General features: G+C 45.7%; 1 protein-coding gene across 2 annotated transcripts in view; it reads left to right on the top strand.

Moving 5' to 3' along the window:
* The window catches only part of LOC140410798 (heparan sulfate glucosamine 3-O-sulfotransferase 5), a 456,893-nt gene that overhangs the window by 49,990 nt on the left and 386,872 nt on the right, over window positions 1-20,031 (top strand). The window lies entirely within an intron of this gene.

Here is a 20,031-nt window from a genome sequence, read left to right as displayed (position 1 = left end):
ACAGGGGGAAGGGAGCATATTGTCACAAATGATAAGCAAAGGTGCGACGCCGCACAGCTGGATACGGTGCTGTGGGAGGTTCAGTGAACATATCAGGACAGGAAAGGTGAGTGGCATCTCACATTCAATTGCCAACTGCCACACTCTGGATTGCCCAGCATTGTCCTGCACAGCACTCCTCAGCTCAACACACACCTTGCAGATTCTCTCATTCCTCCCTCTCACATCCCCATTTGACCGCCCAACACCCATCCTCATTTTTGTGCCATCTTACACCCATCTCTCACATTTACCCTCCACAAATGTTATCATTCCATCCTTTCCACACAATCCATCTCTGACATTTATTTTTTTAAATAATATTTTATTGAAGGTTTCATTGTTAACAAACACATCTTGAACTACAACACAGCTGCGAAAATTGTTCAAACATGGTACAATTGTCACGTTAACAACACACATAATCAGAGATATAAAAAAATACACAGCAAAAGCCACACCCAAACCCCCACCCCCCGTATCACCCCCAACCCCACCAATAATCCCGATCTCCCCCACCACCCCTCTGAAGTGAAAGATAAATGGCTGCCACCTTCGGTAGAATCCTTCTACTGATTCCCTGATGGTGTATTTGACCTTTTCCAGGTGTAAAAAGGCCATAAGGTCACCCAACCAGGCCGAGGTACGAGGCGGAGTGGACGCTTTCCATCCCAGCAGACCTCACCTTCGGGCGATCAGTGACGGAAAGGGGAACACATCCGCCCTCACCCCGGTCCCCATTATACGTGCTCGCATAATTTTAGCTCCAAAGACCATGCAAGTCTTCAACCTATTGTCAACGAAACCACGCGCCTCCAGTCAACAATCCCCACATCGCTCAACATCTCTCCTCCACCCACAACCCCCAACTCTCAGTCTGGCAGTCATACTAATTTTCATGCATTCAAGTTAGGGGCGGCATGATAGCACAGTGGTTAGCACTGTGGCTTCACAGCACCAGGGACCTGGGTTTGATTCCCGGCTTGGTCACTGTCTGTGCAGAGTCTGCATGTTCTCCCGGTGTCTGCGTGGGTTTTTCCGGGTGATCCGGTTTCCTCCCACAAGTCCCGAAAGACTTGCTTTTTAGGTGAATTGGACATTATGAATTCTCCCTCTGTTTACCCGAATAGGTGCCGGAGTGTGGCGACTATGGGATTTTCACAGTGACTTCAATGTAGTATATTTTTTTGGTTTTGATTTTAATTTAAAGTATCCAATTCATTTTTTCCAATTACGGGACAATTTAGCATGGCCAATCCACCTACCCTGCACATCTTTGGGTTGTGGGGGCGAAACCCACGCAAACATGGGAAGAAAGTGCAAATTCCACAAAAACAGTGATCCAGAGCCGGGATCGAACCTGGGACCTCGGTGCCTTGAGGCAGAAGGGCTAACCACTGCGTCACCACACTGCTGTCTTCATTGCAGTGTTAATATGAGTCTACTTGTGACAGTAATGAGATTCCAGATTTTGTTCTATTGAATACAAATTCCACAATCTGCTATGGCGGGATTTGAACCTGGGTCCCCAAAGCATACTATCCGGCCTCCAGAAGATAAGTCCATGAACTGATGTCTGGTTGATGAGCTGGGAAGCAAGTGGTGGTTGGGAACTAGAATTCCAATGGACCAAACTAGTTTTGCTCCTCCGAGTTCCAGAGATGTAAAGAGGAACATCCTATTGGGATCTTCATCAGCTAGGTTGCCTGCACTCATTTGAATGTACCCGGCAGAAGTTCCCACTCAGTCCATAAAAAACAATCAGGATCCAGTGGATCCTAACTTGTATTTTAAATGATGTACTCCCTGATTTTGGTGGCCATCACATGACCTCTTGCCTCCCATTGCGCCACTCCTATTTTTGTGCCATCAGTCAACCAAGATGCCCATATCCCTGGCACATTGCCTTCCTACACCAATTGGACAGGGAACTGAATCATTTTATGTTTGGAAGATTCTTGATTTCAGTCAAACACACTTCTTTTGCTCAGGTCCCAATTTTATTCATTAAAAAATGGACCAAACTATTTAATGCTCTTGCAATTTTTCTCCTGGGTTTCTCTAGGTGATCAGTCTTTAATTCTTTGAAGTTTCAAGCCAATCCTGAAGGGTTAGTGTAGCGTGTGTGTGTGTGGGGAGGGCACCAACAGTGTCCGTGGTAACGGGCCATTTTCAGGAAATAACTTCCTCATTTCTACCTGGGGAGGGGGTCTGAAAATTCAGTCCAATATTCTATATATGATCTAACCAGAAATTTGTCTATGTTTAGCAATTGCTCTTGGGTTTTTAAAAATTCTATTTCCCTATTTATAAAATCAATAAACCCATTATTTTAAAGAAAGGTTTTGGTAAATTAGCTTTTAATGTTCACATTCTGCCCTTATTTTTTCACAAAATACATCAACTCAATTTTTTTACATTAAGCATTAAATTCAAGCAGTCAAGCAATTTCCGTCCACCTGCTAACATCTTTGTTCCCCCAAAGTCTATTGTCACCTTTCTCACAGCTAACCAACCTCCTTGATAGAATCATAGAATTCCTACTGGGGCACTGTCATTGATCACACTCTGTGTGAAGTGAGTAAATCTAATAGGTGTGTTTACTTCCATTTTTCTAAACCTGACCATTCACTGGTTTTCGAACTTGTGCCAATTTCAAACACATTATAAGGGTATTTTACAAAGAACAAAGAACAAAGAAAAATACAGCACAGGAACAGGCCCTTCGGCCCTCCAAGCCTGCGCCGACCATGCTGCCCGACTAAACTAAAATCTTCAACACTTCCGGGGTCCGTATCCCTCTTTACCATCCTATTCATGTATTTGTCAAGATGCCCCTTAAACTATCGTCCCTGCTTCCACCACCTCCTCTGGCAACGGGTTCCAGGCACCCACTACCCTCTGTGTAAAAAACCTGCCTCGTACATCTCCTCTAAACCTTGCCCCTTGTACCTTAAACCTATGCCCTCTAGTAATTGACCTCTCTACCCTGGGAAAAAGTCTCTGACTATCCACTCTGTCTATGCCCCATATAATTTTGTAGACCTCTATCAGGTCGCCCCTCAAACTCCTTCATTCCAATGAGAATAAATCAGGTTTATTCAACATCTCCTCATAGCTAATGCCCTCCATACCAGGCAACATCCTGGTCAATCTCTTCTGCACCCTCTCTAAAGCCTCCACATCCTTCTGGTAGTATGGTGACCAGACTTGAACACTATACTCCAAGTGTGGCCTAACTAAGGTTGGATACAGCTGCAACATGACTTGCCAATTTTTATATTCAATGCCACGGCCAATGAATGCAAGCATGCCGTATGCCTTCTTGACTACCTTGTCCACCTGTGTTTTCCCTTTCATTGACCTGTTGACCTGTACACCTAGATCTCTCTGACTGTCAATACTCTTGAGGGTTCTACCATTCACTGTATATTCCCTACCTGTATTAGACCTTCCACAATGCATTACCTCACATTTGTCCGGATTAAACTCCATCTGCCATCTCTCCGCCCAAGTCTCCAAACAGTCTAAATCCTGCTGTATCCTCTGACAGTCCTCATCGCTATCCTCAATTCCACCAACCTTTGTGTTGTCTGCAAACTTACTAATCAGACCAGCTACATTTTCCTCCAAATCAGTTACATATACTATGAACAGCAAAGGTCCCAGCATTGAACCCTGCGGAACACCACTAGACACACCTCTCCAATCAGAAAAGCACCCTTCCATTGCTATTCTCTGCCCTATGACCTAGCCAGTTCTGTATTCATCTTGCCAGCTCACCTCTGATCCTGTGTGACTTCACCTTTTGTACCAGTCTGCCATGAGGGACCTTCTCTGGTCTTACTGAAGTCCATATAAACAACATCCACTGCCCTATCTGAATCAATCATTTTTGTGACCTCCTCGAAAAACTCTATCAAGTTAGTGAGACACGACCTCTCCTTCACAAAACCGTGCTGCCTCTCGCTAATACGCCCACTTGCTTCCAAATGGGAGTAGATCCTGTCTCAAAGAATTCTCTCCAGTAATTTCCCTACCACTGATGTAAGGCTCACCGGCCTGTAATTCCCTAGATTATCCTTTCTACCCTTCTTAAACAAAGGAACAACATTGGTTATTCTCCAGTCCTCCGGGACATCACCTGAAGATAGTGAGGATCCAAAGATTTCTGTCAAGGCCTCAGCAATTTCCTCTCTTGCTTCCTTCAGCATTCTGGGGTAGATCCCATCAGGCCCTGGGGACTTATCTACCTTAATACTTTTTAAGACGCCCAACCCTCGTCTTTTTGGATCTCAACGTGACCCAGGCTATCTACACACCCTTCTCCAGACTCAACATCCACCAATTCCTTCTCTTTGGTGAATACTGATGCAAAGGATTCATTTCATACCTGGCTCCACACATAGATTCCCTTCCCTGAAATTCAGTGGGCCAACCCTTTCCCTGGCTACCCTCTTGCTTTTTATGTACGTGCAAAAAGCCTTGGGATTTTCCTTAACCCTATTTGCCAATGACTTTTTGTGGCCCATTTTAGCCCTCCTGACTCCTGCTTAAGTTCCTTCCTACTTTCCTTATATTCCACACAGGCTTCGCCTGTTCCCAGCCTTCCAGCCCTGACAAATGCCCTCCTTTTTCTTTTTGACGAGGCCTATAATATCTCTCGTTATCCAATGTTCCCGAAATTTGCCGTATTTATCCTTCTTCCTTAAAGGATCATGCCGGTCCTGAATTCCTTTCAACTGACATTTGAAAGCCTCCCACATGTCAGATGTTGATTTACCCTCAAACATCCGCCCCCAATCTAGGTTCTTCAGTTCCCATCTATCATTGTTATAATTAGCCTTCCACCAATTTAGCACATTCACCCTAGGACCACTCTTATCCTTGTCCACCAGCACTTTAAAACTTACTGAATTGTGGCCACTGTTCCCGAAATACTCCCGCACTGAAACGTCTCCCACCTGGCCAGGCTCATTCCCCAATACCAGGTCCAGTACAGCCTGGTCTATTCCTTTAAAATGCATTTTTATAGTGCGTTTCACTGTATCAAGACATCTTCAAAAACACATTACAGCTAATGATGTGCTTTTGAAGTGTCATGCACAATTCAGCAACTCACGTGACAGTCTTCTGAACGGCGTATTTAGCAGGCTGTTTCTCAGTGGCTGCAGTGCCAAGAAACATGTTGCTACGCCATTTTTGGGGGCCTTGGGGTGTTCTTCCTCACTGAAGCCTCACTTAGAGGGATTTCCTGCTGCCGGGTTTAAAGGCACCTCGCAGAATTGAGGCGCCATTTTGTCCGGCATCCCCGATTCTCCCCCCCCCCCCCCCTTCCTGGCCTTCACACGCTTTTTTGACGTCGCGTATCACAATCTGAACCTTGGGGAGGAAACCCCCCCTCTACCTGCTGAGGCCCCCCTGAGCCCGGGCCTGACCCCTGGCAGCGCCAACTTAGCACCCAGGTACTGCCAGCCAGGCACCCTGACAATAAGGCTCAATTAAATAATCAGATCTGGACCTTGCCTCGCGAGGGCGAGATCCAGATCGCGCCAGGTGCAGTGAGCAGGGTGACTTGTGATTGGCCTAGTGCCCAGCTCGCAGCCCGATTTGAGGCTCACGCGCAATTCACCCATTGTGCCCAGATCCCCACCGGGCGCTACTGGCTCGCTGAATCGTGACCGTCATCACTGTTGTAATTTAGGGGACCTCGCAGTCAATTTTCACATCGTAAATTCCCACAAACAATAATGAGATAGTGACCAGCTAACCTTTTTCAGTCATGGTGGTTGAGGAATAAATATAGCTAGGGGACCTGGGAAAATCCATCTGTTCTTCTCCAGAATTGTGCCATGGGATATATTACGTCTGTCTGAAATGGCAAACAGGCCTCATGTCTTATGTGAAAGACAGAACCTCCAACAGTGCATTACTGAACACTTACATCATATCTTCTCAGTCTACTCCAGAGTAAATATTGCCAGGCTCTTCAAACTATCTTCGTTGTCCAAATGCCTTTAAAGTATTTAAAGTTTGATTGACCTTTCTTGCACTTTTATTAATGCCTGAGTATCGTTGTGGTACAGTGACCAGAATTGCAAATAGTACTCCATGTATGCTATTACTTGTGTACAGACTTATTATTACCTCGAGGGATTTGTGCTCTATTCCTATGTTTATGCATCCTCAAATCCGGTTAGCTTTCTTACTGCTGTTGCACAGTGCACTGCAGATTTCCATGGACATTCATTCTACCAATGCCTCTAGATCCCTCTTTTGACCTTGCAGTTTGAAGTCATTTTGTTTTTGTTCCAACTTTTAATTTTTTTCCCCTCGGCTCATTATCCTAACATTTGTCTATGTTGAGTGATATTTTCAACCTATCAGCTCAGCTGCCCAATCTATCCACATCCCTTTCCACTTGTTTTGGCTGTTCCCTATTGTGTGAAGCCAGGTGGCATCTGCAAAGGTTAACAGCTTTGATGTGCCCTGATGGTTTTACAATCTCCAATAAAAATATTCTTAAGTAAAAGGGTTTAAACTTAAAGCTTTAAAAATACTCTGATGTGTGTTGTGGCCATTAACCTATGCAAGAATAATGGGCTCTCATGTTCGCTGCACTGACCATTGTAATAATGAGGAAGGGGAGGAGGCAGCAATTAACATCCTGAAGCATCCAAAATATATTATCTGTACAAAATATGCAGAAGCATTTTTATTGCATTACTGGTGTTTATTGCTCTGTTCACCTTGTATCTTTTGAGAATTACTTTTGTAAATGTATGTACTTGAATTGTCATGTCCTACAGGGCGAGGTAGAAGCTGGGATTAGGCTGGATAGCTCTTTTTTTTGGCTGGGATAAATGGGCCAAATGGATTCTTTCTGTGGGCAAATTTTCCGTTTCTGAACCATCTTATGCTCTATTTTGGACATGAGCCCTCTGCATGGAAAGTGCCTCGCCTGTGTTGTATCCCTATCAGCTGATGCAATGTAAGGAAGCATGTTGGCTGACATAATTACAATAGAAGATTGCGATTGAATTGACTGCAACATCAATACATTAACTGTGAATTTTAAGCTTGGTTTGTGCTCAAACAGATGAACAGGATTAACTGTAATAAGTATCACAATGCATTGTCCATAAACCGGATACCTTTGGAATCAATTTGATTTCAAGATGGGCATGATTCAACCAAAAGAAGTGACTGGACACGATTCAGCAGACTTAAAACTAAGTCCGCTGTCGGGCACATTTAGCGGGGTGTTTCTCGGCAGCTGCGACGCCAAGGAACACCCCGCTATCCAATGACAATTTGCTGTTTTTATTGGCTTGAGGGAATTTTATGCTGCAAATCAGGGCATCATTTTGTCTGGCAGCCCTGATCCATCCCTCCCGCCTTCCAGCTCCAACTCCCCCCCCCCCCCCCCCCCCCCCGCCCCCCCTCCCCCAGTTTTTTGACCTTCCCTCGTTCCCCCAACTTTGGAACGACACCTGGCATTGCCAGCCTGGCACTCTGGCAGTGGCCCCGGCACGCTGGCAATGTCAGCCGACCACCCCGGCATTTTCAGTTTCTCTCAGCTGAGGTCACACTCCGAGTGATTTCCAGCAGGAACAGAGTTTGCAGCCCCAATCTCCCCACTCCCCCTTTAGGACCCCACGTCCACTGCCTTCTGCCCCCTCCTCACCTCCACCTCCCCAACCTTCACCAAGCACTGGAACTACCCCATCTCACTCCAAGTGGCAGAGCCCCGGCGGAAGCTGGCACTGCCATCTTGGCACACTGGCTTCCCTTCGGCTTTTTGGGTGATATCCAGACCAATATTCACTCACACAAGGTCATTTTCTTAGGTTTCACCCCAGTCCAGCCCACATGTCAAAATGTTTTCAGCAGTGGGAACTGAACTCGCAGGTGAGACCAGCTTCTCAGAGATCAGGGAATCATTTTGAAATGGTTCTTGATCTCCAAATGAGCTTGAGGATCACTCATTCATGGGCAATGCCACCCCACCTCGCAGACATGGGCATTACCATCCTTCCAAGCGAGGACATCTAACTATGCAGGTGCTGAGGTCATCCCCTCTGCTTTTCAGGTCCTCCACCCCCTGTTCTCTGAGCCTCCCCTCCTTTAAGGACACCCCTTTCACCTCTGCAACCTTTATGAGGTCCCTTCATACCCACCATTAACACCCTTCACCCTTCATAACCCTCTCATGGGCTTGGCCCTCCTCAGGTCCCTACACTTTGCAGTGCCAACTTGGCACCCAGTCACCTGACAATGCCAGCTTGGCACCCAAGCAGTGCCCCAGGCACCCAGGTAGTGCCAGATTGGCACTGCCAGGGTGACTGGTTGGCACTACCAGGGCTCCCTGGTGGCAGGATACAGCCCTGTCCTCTCTCTGACCACCCGGGAGGCTCCAGTGGCCGCGAGACCCCCCAGGTCACCACGACTGATCTCCGCTTATGGAGACCAGTACTAATCGGCGCCCGGTTGAGGCCTCTCCGGTATGGCTGGTGACTCATAGATGGCGGGTTAAAGCAGCGTCAAGAGCCTAATGGATCATTTAAATATGATTATCTGGATCATGCACAACGAGGGCGTGATCTACATTGCGCCGGGCACCACGAATCAAGTGACATCTCGATCGGCTCGACGCCTGGTGCAAAGCCCAATTTGGGCCTCTCCTGAGATTCACCCATTGCACCCGGCTCCGCGCCAGTCGCAACGCGGTGGCTGAATCGCGTCAAATATGCGGTGATGGAACATTTGAACTGAGTTGATCCTCCAGCAAACTTCCAATGAGAAATTCAGCAGTAGCTTCACCTCGAGTAGCACAGTACTCACCTATTATTTTATTCTTGGGGCAGGATGTACCACCAGCCTCTGGCTTGGGCCATGCAGTGTTGCTGGAGATATGGGTACACCGGAAGACATTGATTTGCCACTATCCTGAGTTGACACAACCCAACCTTTTGATGTACCGTCAGGTTCCCAAATTTGGGCATCAGATTTTAAGGCTATTCCTATGATGTTTAATAACGGCAAAAGATTTATGAAGATCTTTGATGGATCTCCTAACGAGGTGTTATTTAAAAAGTCAGGCACCTTGATTCAGATCAGGTAATTAAAAAAAAAAATTTCTATTCCAAAACACCTGAAAATATTCTGAAGTTTTCTTGACGATGAGAGAATGCTACCTCATAGCAGAGGAGTAGGTGATTTGTGCAATGCAGACTGCAACAGAGTAATATTCGACTCAAAATGCTTTTTGTTATAAATTTAGAGTACCCAATTCAGTTTTGCCAATTAAGGGGCAATTTAGCGTGGCCAATCCACCTACACTGCGCATCTTTGGGTTGTGGGGGTGAAACCCATGCACACACGGGGAGTATGTGCAAACTCCACACGGACAGTGACCCAGAGCCGGGATCGATCCTGGGACCTCCGCGCTGTAAGGCAGCAATGCTAACCACTGTTTGACTTGAAATGTTAACTCTGTTTCTCTCTCCACAGTTGCTGCCAGACCTGCTGCGTTTTTAACACCAGTTTTATTTCAGAAGCGAGTATTTTGCTTGTATATTCATGACCCATGGCTTGATTGCAGCCCACCAATATCTGAGCTAGTGGCTGTAAGAACAAATCAGGTAACTGGGCCTCTTCGTTGTGCGTGCTGTAGCTCTATTCCTTCCTTGTGACTGGGCAGTGATCGTTCTTGGATGTCTGAAAACAGGAACTCAGGAGGAGAAGATTGTTGTGAGGGAAGTGGGGGATGGTGAGTAACAAATGGTCCATGATCACAACATCAGCCAGGTATCAAGATGTGGGTGAGGTGGGAGCTGAGAAGAGGCATTAGGTGGGCATACAGCATCATTTTCCAATGTTCTGAGTGGTGTCAGATGCTATGGGCCTTTTTTGCAGCTGGCACTATAATGCTGAGAACAATCTCCTCTGTAGGGCTCAGGCGTTTTAGTCCGCTCCTGGATACTCTCCACCCCTTTCTGTTATGGTTATACTTTGTCTGCAAGGAAGAAGCCAGAATATCAGTGGTTGTATAGTATAGTGCTTGGGTGATATGCTTGCTGTAGCTAAATTGATGGAGGTGCATGGGGGTAGCAAGAGGTGGTTTGAAGATGGTAGCATTGGCAGGCATGTAAGGGTGAGGTCCAGTGTCTGGTTTTCGCCTTGAGCCCTGAGAGTGAGGACATGTAGCTGGGTGAGTGGTGAGGGTGCGGTGCAGCGAGCAGTGAGAGAGGCAGGTGATATGGTGGATAGGAAATATGTGGCAAGGCATTCACTGACCTTGACCATCCAGATGAGATCATTAGACGTCTTGTGGTAATGCTTGCACATCCTTCGGCCCAGACTCTTGGAGTTGACTTTCCTGGCCTCCTACCCGCTTCTAAAGGTGAATTTTGAGAACCTTTCCCGCATCCTCCCCACCACATCCCCAGCACTCCCCCCAAAAATCACTTTCTCACTTGCACCACAAACACCTTCAACACCCCATCACAGTGGGTCTCTCTGTCTGCTGTAGTGTTTAGTTTCCAAGAATTTACATTCTTTACGAGAAAGTCAACTTTTAAGAAGTGCAAGTAATATATTTTGCAAGCTGTGGCCCACATTTCATTTTGAACATTCGATCTGTTGCCTGACATTCCTACTCTTTCACGTTCTGAATATCCTGGACTCTGACCTGTGGAACTATATGGATCAGGTACAGATGATAATGCTTCTTACTTGTTACTGCGTTCCTCTGGATGCTCGGGAATGTAAGGGTCTTGGAGGTTGAAAATTTATCCAGATCTAGTAGTTCCTGCAGGTTGTTGTTGGTGAGCACTTGATCTGCAAATAATGCTGCTGAGCCCTCCTGCTGTGCAGACCTCACTGGCAGTGTCCCGGAGCAGGCAGCAGCACAGGAGGCAGACCACAATCATTCGGATGAGATGGGTGCATGAATTTTGCATGTTGTCCACCTCAATCTGAATGGGCATGGGCACATCACGAATCATTAGCACCGCACCCAAATATCAGGGCATCTCAATGTCTGTCTCCGTAGTCGAATGTCAGACTTATCCAAAATTTCATATTCCATCCTGGCTCATTGATGGGAATTGGAGGGATAGACAGGCCACTGCGAGATGGCATTCTAACCACTGAGCTGCACATAACCCACAAGCAAACTAGTGGGTGATCCATTGGATATGTTACATAGACTCCCTAAAGTGCAGAAGAAGGCTATTCAGCCCATCAGGTCTGCACGGACCCTCCGAAAGAACACTCCACACCCCCGCCCACCCTGTTCCATCCTTGTAATCTAACCTGTACATCCCTAGATGCTAAGGAGCAATTTAGCATGGCCAATCCATCTAACCTGCAAAGTTTTGGACTGCGGGGGGAAACCAGAGCACCCGGAGGAAACCCACGCAGAGAGGGGGGGAACGTGCAAACTCCACACAGACAGCCAACCGAGGTCAGACTCAAACTCAGGTCCCTGGTGCCGTGAGGCAGCAGTGCTAACCACTGTGCCACTTGTATCGCTGAAGAATTCCCAGTGTTTTTCACTGAACATTCTGTGGCCTTTTAGGTCCAAAGAAATCAGGGCCTAACTTCCCCAGGTCTTTGTAATTGGGTTCTATCTCTGAGTGTGCGGACTGTGCATGAGTATTTTTCAGTCATTTGGTTTAGAGATTTTTAACTTTGTGGCAGATTTCCATGTCTTTATTCACTGATGATGTTGCAATTTTTATATAAATAGTTCCTTCATGTACCCAGATTAAACAGTTGACTGAACTGCTGAGTTGAGTTGTGTCAAAATACGATAAACACAAACCAAGCCATTGGTGATGTAGTTATCACTTGAAGTCATCTCGTTGACAGAGTTTCACCGCATTTCACTGGCAACTTAGAAATAGTTCATGTGGGTTAATAGAAAGATCATTAATTTATTGCATGAAATTCGAAGGTACCAAGGTTAAGGGATTATGCTGGAGATAGCTTCAGAAATCAATACAATCAGAATAATTATGCTGCTTTCAGTGGAAGAGATTACAAATATATACATTTTTTACAGGGTGAAAAATGAATAGGACTCCCAAGAGAAGATCCAGTTGACCTAACAAAGTGGGGGAGGGAGAAGGTGTAAACAATTATCAACAGAATATATTATCCAAACTTTGGCAAAGAACGATGAAACATTACAAAGAATATGGAAAAATTTATGTGAATGATGCATAAAACTCATAAAATAATTGTAATTCTGAAAACTGGCAAGGACCACTGTATTAGAATGCTCCATTTATTGTCAGGCTTAAATAATCATGTTCTTTAAATAACCTCCCAATAAACCTGTGCTGGAATAAAGAGTGAGCAATGTGAGTACAATGAATTTTGCTGTGCCCATTTTCTGGACATTAAAATGTGGAGGATGGATTGGGGGGGAGGGGAAGGTTTGGGGTGGCACAGAATAGCCAATTAATGTTGAAAACAGTTCTGATGCTACGGTGACTCAGGTGCTCTGGAGATCTTTTTATGTCAGCCTGAAATAGAAGATAGATCTTGGATACATCAATAATGCCTTCGACATTAGTACTGTTCCAGTCAGGATTATTTGGGACCACATTTTCCTCCAATCCACACACGGTCCTGACTTGGAAATAAAGCGCTGTTCCTTCGTTGTTGCTGTGTTAAATTCCTCAAACTCCCTGATAATCAGGACCGTGACAGCACCTTCACGGCACTGACTGCAGCAGTTCAAGGAGGAAGCTCACCGTCACATTCTCAAGGGCAGTTAGGAATGGCAATGCCTACATCTCCAGCAATACATAGATCTCATGAATTAATAAAAAATCAACAAGATGGCCCCTAACTAGTGGTCCTTGATGGGATTGCTGGAGGCCACCACCAAATGAAGTTTAAAAAAACATACTTATCTTAATTTTGAGTCCTCCTGAGAGCTACAACTAGTGCTGTTGCCAATGACGCAGTGAACTGACATACACCTTAAGCTTCATCTGTGAGTTGTCAGGAATAATTACACAATCAGTGTCTGCAGCCTTATTAAAGTAAGGCTGAAGGCCCAATACCAATCACATGTCAGGTCAACCTGTGCAGACATTGGGCTGGATTCTCCGCCCCGGCGTGCCACATTTCTGTTTCAGCACACCAGCTGGATGCTCCGTTATGTCGGCTGGTCAATGGGGTTTCCCATTGTGGGGCAGCACCACGTCATCAGGAAACCCCCGGGCTGCCGGCAAAACGGAGCATCCCGCCAGCAGAGAATCTAGACCATTGTTTCTTGTTCCCAGTTCAGTCCGGCATGCTGAAGCAACATATTCTTCTGCCATTGATATAACCTCCTGTGGCAACAGTGCATTTCTGATCTCGGGCCCGGATTTGCGCTCTCGGGTCAGGTGTGTAGAGACAGGAGAATTCCCAGCTCTGTGAACCGCACATTTAAAAGTGGCCACCTGCGGGTCGGATGTCATTCTTGGGAACCGGTTAAATTGGAAGTTTGGCCTGTCAACCCAAGGATGAGGGCGGAGGCTGGGTTGGGCAGAAGACCTGACTCTGTACCCCAACGGCATGTTGAAATAGATTTTTAAAAGAAAAAACACAAAATGGCTCTCTGGTCCTCAACCTTCAACCCCCCTCATCACCACCTCCCCCCCCTCTCCACCGCCACACTCCCCATGCTCCATATGGCAACCTATGCAACCTCATTCCCCACCCATCAACCCCCCAAGATCTCTCTTATCCCATAAAACACTCTCTACCCACACCCCACCATGGCTTTTCATGTCCCCATACCCCCTAAACCCCCATGGTTGTTTATAGCACTATACCAACTTAGTTCCAACTCATGTTAGCCCATGCCACCTACCCACAATCTTTTGCCCTTCCCCCCTCCATGCCATTTCACAATGTATCCTTTGTCAGGTCCTTGACAGCTTGACAGTTGTTTGACAAATTAACAGCTACAATGAGTTAATGCACTTATTACACACAATCACGTTTACTTTTAGCATTCCCAAAGGGTGTCTTACCTCCCCCAAATGGTACCTAACCTCTCCAAAAGGGAACCCTAGCTATCAAAATACATCAGTCATGATCTTATTGAATGACGGAGCAGACTTGATGGGCTGAATGGCCTACTTCTGTTCCTATGTTTGATGGTCTTACATCCCCTAAGTTTATACAAGCTCTTACTTGTTCTAATCTGCACACTCTGGGTTTCACACTTCAGTGGAGGAAGCTGGTGATTTAAATGACCAGATACTTCCGTGAACTGCATGCATGGACCCCATCTTAACTCCATTCGCACCCCAACAAAAATGTAAAATGCCATGTTTGGGAGCAGGGTTTAGGATTTCCAGCCTTTCCTGGGATTATTGCAACAATGGAGAGGCTGTCCAACATGGCAAAAGTCTGGACTTCAGTTTCCAAATTGCAATTATATTGTTTTGTTGTTTTGTTTATTTTGGTTAGTTGCAGAAATGTACCTAAAAAGGTCTATGATCTAAATGTCTACATGAACAGCTCACATGTAATATAAGGCTATAGTCACTAAGATTTGCTTTCCCTACAGCACAGAATCCAATTCTATAATCAGATTAAATTATATGGGGACATTTTTTAATCTGTCTACCACCTGCTCACTGTAGAAAGTGAGGTGGTGGGCCTTGAAAATGCTTTTTGGAAGACCACCTTCTGCTTCCCTCCCAACTCGAATTTTGAATGGATCTTAAAACAGGTGGCCAGCAATTCTGCCTGAAACAGGCAGGAAGTCAATCTTACGTTATATTTAGGACCCTAACACAATTTGTATACACCAATGAAAATAATATTGGAATCCACTTTGGTGACATTACAGTTAACTTTTTTTTAAATAATCCTCCTGAAAAAATCTCCCACCCAGCATCAGGATTACCTCTGCCCTCAAACTCAGATCGCTCTTTTCTATATTGAAAGATTACAGTTTTCAGGCTATCCTAAAAAATGTGTGGTCTGTTGCCAGGATATAAAAATGTAAATTTTGCGGTTGATTGCACAGTGTGAGGGAGAAGGAGGGCAGTGAGCAGAAAGCGCAGAAATGGCTATAACCTCCTCCAGCCCTGCAAACGTCCAAAACCTGCCTCTTCAGCATCCTCCACTTCCTTCACCCAACTCAGCGTATTCAGGGCAGAAGATGTGGCCTGGGCCTTCCGAATGCTATCATGTGCTTCATAGAACAATGGCAAGCAAATCTAATTTGCAATTGCAAGGTTACGATTCTGTCAGTGAAGCAATTGCAAAATCCATTGCTACTTATGATTATTTTTGTAATAATTTTGATCAAAACAGCAGTAAATTAGTGAGAACTGAAACTGAGAACGTGCTGTAATAATTAGTTTGAAAATAGCAACATAATGAAAAATTAGAATTCCATTCACAAACCAGACTAGATTCGTCACACTCATCAATCCTACTACACCCAGATCACACATTACAAAAATTGTAAGATATATACAGTGTAAATATAGATACCAGACAGCTCCAATGAAGGGCATATAGAGTGAATGCAGCAAACTACCTTCATCAATGAATGCCGATTGTCTATACAGGCAGTACTGTCCATTACATGTTGCAAACAATTGCTAGAAATCTTCAGGATCAGTGTATCATTCTGAAGCTTTACATTTAATTTTGTTCTATTTATTCAAATGTGGGTGTTGCTGGCTGGATCAGATTTATTGCTAATCCCTAGTTGCCCGTGAGAAGATGGTTAACTACTGCAGTCTGTGTGGTATAGGTACTGTTAGGGAGGGAGTTCCAGGTTTTTGACCCACGACAATGAAGGAACGGCAATATATTTCTAAGTCAGGATGGTGAGTGACTTTGAGGGAATATCCAGATGGTGGTGTTCCCAGTTATCTACTACCCTTGCACATCTGGATGGTAGTGGTTGTAGGTTTGGAAGGTGCTGTCCTGGTGAATTCCTGCAGTGTATCTTGTAGATGGTACACAGTGCTGCTACTATAGCTCAGTGGTGAAGGGAGTGAATGCTTGTGAGTGAGGTGCCAATCCAACAGACTGCTTTGGTAACCTCTTGAACATGGTTCGAACTACATTCATCCAGGCAAGTGGGAGGTATTCCATCACAATCCTGACTTGTGCCTTGTGGATGGTGGACAGGCTTTGGGGAGTCAGGAGGTGAGTGAGCTAAGTTACTCGCCGCAGGATTCTTAGCCTCTGGCTTGCTTTTGTAGTCACAGTATTGTAAGGCGAGTCCACTATGGTTGTTGGTCAATGGCAACCCCCAGGATGTTAATGGTGGGTGATTCAACGGTGGTAATGTCATTGAGTGTCAAGGTGCAATGCTTATATTCTCTCTTATTGGAGATGATCATTTCCTGGCACTTGTGTGGAGAAAATGTTACTTGCCACTTGTCAAACCAAGCCTGGATATTAGAACATAGAACAATACAGCACAGTACAGCCCTTCAGCCCACGATGTTGTGCAGACCATTTATCCTAATCTAAGAGCAACCTAACCTACCCCTTCAATTTACTGCTGTCCATGTGCCTGTCCAAGAGTCCCTTAAATGTCCCTAATGACTCTGACTCCACCACCTCTGCTGGCAGTGCATTCCACGCACCCACCACTCTCTGTGTAAAGAACCGACCTCTGACATCTCCCCTATACCTTCCTCCAATCACCTTAAAATTATGTCCCCTCGTGACAGCCATTTCCACCCTGGGAAAAGTCTCTGGCTATCCACTCTATCCATGCCTCTCATCACCTTGTACACCTCTATCAAGTCACCTTCCTGCCTTCTTCGCTCCAGTGAGAAAAGCCCGAGCACCCTCAACCTTTCTTCACAAGACATGCCCTCCAGTCCAGGCAGCATCCTGATAAATCTCCTCTGTACCCTCTCCAAAGCATCCACATCCTTCCTATAATGAGGCGACCAGAACTGGACACAATATTCCAAGTGTGGTCTAACTAGGGTTTTATAAAGCTGCAGCAAAACCTCGCGGCTCTTAAACTCAATCCCCCTGTAAATGAAAGCCAACACACCATACGGCTTCTTAACAACCCTATCAACTTGGGTGGTAACTTTTAGTGATCTATGTATGTGGACCCCAAGATCTCTCTGTTCCTCCACACTTCCAAGAATCCTGGGCGTCATTCTCCGCCGGCGGGAGTCTCCGTTTTGCCGGCAACCGGGGGTTTCCCGAAGGCGTGGGGCTGCCCCACAATGGGAAACCCCATTGACCGGCCGGTGTTACGGAGACTCCCGCCGGCTGGTCGGGGCAGAAATGTGGCGGGGCGGGTAGGAGAATTTCGCCCCCTGCCTTTAACCCTGTATTCAGCTTTCAAATTCAACCTTCCAAAATGAATCTCTTCACATTTATGTGGATTGAACTCCATCTGCCACTTCTCAGCCCAGCTCTGCATCCTGTCAATGTCATGTTGTAACCTGAAACAGCCCTCAATATTATGTACAACTCCACCAACCTTTGTGTCATCGGCAAACTTACTAACCCACCCTTCCACTTCCTCATCCAAGTCATTTATAAAAACCGCAAAGAGCAGAGGTCCCAGAACAGATCCCTGCGGGACACCACTGGTCACTGACCTCCAGGCGAATACCTTCCATCCACTATCACTCGCTGTCTTCTTTCAGCAAGCCAATTCTGTATCCAGACAGCCAAGTTTCGCTGTATCCAATGCCCACTAACTTTCTGAATGAGCCTACCATGGGGAACCTTGTCAAATCCGGCAGCACGGTAGCATTGTGGATAGCACAATTGCTTCACAGCTCCAGGGTCCCAGGTTCGATTCCCGGTTTGGGTCACTGTCTGTGCGGAGTCTGCACGTTCTCCCCGTGTGTGCGTGGGTTTCCTCCGGGTGCTCTGATTTCCTCCACAGTCCAAATATGTGCAGGTTAGGTGGATTGGCCATGCTAAATTGCCCAGTGTCCAAAATTGCCCTTAGTTTTGGGTGGGGTTACTGGGTTATGGGGATAGGGTGGAGGTATGGACCTTGGGTAAGGTGCTCTTTCCAAGAGCCAGTGCAGATTCAATGGGCTGAATGGCCTCCTTCTGCACTGTAAATTCTATTTTTTTTAAATGCCTTACTGAAATCCATATACACCACATCCACTGCCCGACCTTCATCAATGTGTCTCGTCACATCCTCAAAGAATTCAATGAGGCTTGTGAGGCATGACCTGCCCCTCACAAAGCCATGCTGACTATCTTTGATCAAACTATGTTTTTCTAAATAATTATAAATCCTATCTCTCAGAATCCTTTCCAATATTTTGCTCACCACAGACGTAAGACTGATGGGTCTTTAATTCCCAGGGATTTCTCTATTCCCTTTCTTGAATAGGGGAACAACATTCGCCTCCCTCCAATCATACGGTACTACTCTAGTGGAGAATGAGGACGCAAAGATCATCGCCAATGGCGCAGCAATCTCCTCCCTCGCTTCCCGTAGTAACCTTGGGTATATCCCGTCAGGCCCAGGGGACTTATCTATCCTGATGCTTTTCAAAATTTCCAGCACATCCTCCTTCTTAATATCAACCAGTTCGAGTCTATTAACCTGGTTCACACTGTTTTCATGAGCAACAAGGTCCCTCTCTCTTGTGAATACTGAAGCAAAATATTCATTTAGGGCCTCCCCTATCTCCTCAGACTCTAGGCACAAGTTCCTTCCATGATCCCTGATCGGCCCTACTCTCACTCTGATCATCCTCTTATTTCTCACATAAGTATAGAACACCTTGGGGTTTTCCCTAATCCTTCCCGCCAGGGCTTTTTCATGCCCCCTTCGAGCTCTCCTAAGTCCATTTGTGAGTTCCTTCCTGGCTACCTTGTAACCCTCTAGAGCCATGCCAGATCCTTGCTTCCTCAACCTTACGTAAGCTTCCTTCTTCCTCTTGACTAGAAGCTCCACTTCTCTTGTCATTCAAGGCTCCTTCACCTTACCATTCCTTCCTTGTCTCAGTGTGACAAAACTATCCAGCACTCACAGCAAGTGCTCCTTAAACCACCCCTACATTACTGTTGTGTTGTTGCATTTGGACATGGACTACTTTAGTATCTGACGAGTCACAAATGACCTGAACATTGTGCAATCATCAATAAAAATCTCCATTTCTGACCCTATGATGTAAGGAAGGTCATTGATGAAACAGTTGAAGATGGTTGGGCCTAGGACACTACCCTGTGGAATTCCTGCAGTGATGTCATACAACTGAGATGACTGACCTCGAACAACTACAACCATCCTCCTTCGAGCTGGGTGTGACTCCAACCTTCAGAGAGCTTCCCCCCACCTCCCACCCCGCCGATTCCCATTGACTCAATTTTTCTAGGGCTTCTTGATGCCACAGTCAGTCAAATGCGACCTTGATATCAAGGACAGACACTCCCACCTCACCTCTGGAGTCCAGCTGTTTAGAACCAAGGCTTTATGAGGTCAGGTGCTGGGTGGCCCTGGCATAACCCAAACTGATCATCAGTCAGCTCGTTATTACTAAGCAAGTGCCACTTGATCGCACTATTCATGACCCTATCCATCACTTTACTGATGATCAAGAGTTGACTGATGTGGCGATAATTGGTCGGGTTGGGATTTTCCTGCATTTTGTGTGACAAGCGGAGTATTATAGTTTCACATTATGAAACAGTCTCAGTAATTTTTTCCTGGCCAAAAAGTCAAAACCATTGTTTCCTTCTCTGTTGTAAACAGGAACATTTAATTGTATTCTGTGTTCTAACTCTCTTAAAACTGGGGGTATGCTCAAATTTATTTGTGTATCAGCTTTTTAATGAGGAATAAATTCTGTGCAGCACATTAATTGGTCGTGGACATCTTTGTGCAGCACGTTATTGTTATTTAAAATTAATGTATTAGATTGGCAATCATTTTTGGTTCTTGTTTCGGTGTTCTTGCTTACGTAAAAACAACCTTCTGAAACGTCATCTCTAACACATTTC

The sequence above is a fragment of the Scyliorhinus torazame genome, chromosome 4, assembly GCF_047496885.1.
Source record: "Scyliorhinus torazame isolate Kashiwa2021f chromosome 4, sScyTor2.1, whole genome shotgun sequence".
Classification (NCBI taxonomy): domain Eukaryota; kingdom Metazoa; phylum Chordata; class Chondrichthyes; order Carcharhiniformes; family Scyliorhinidae; genus Scyliorhinus; species Scyliorhinus torazame.
This window is presented reverse-complemented; position numbering and strand designations above follow the sequence as displayed.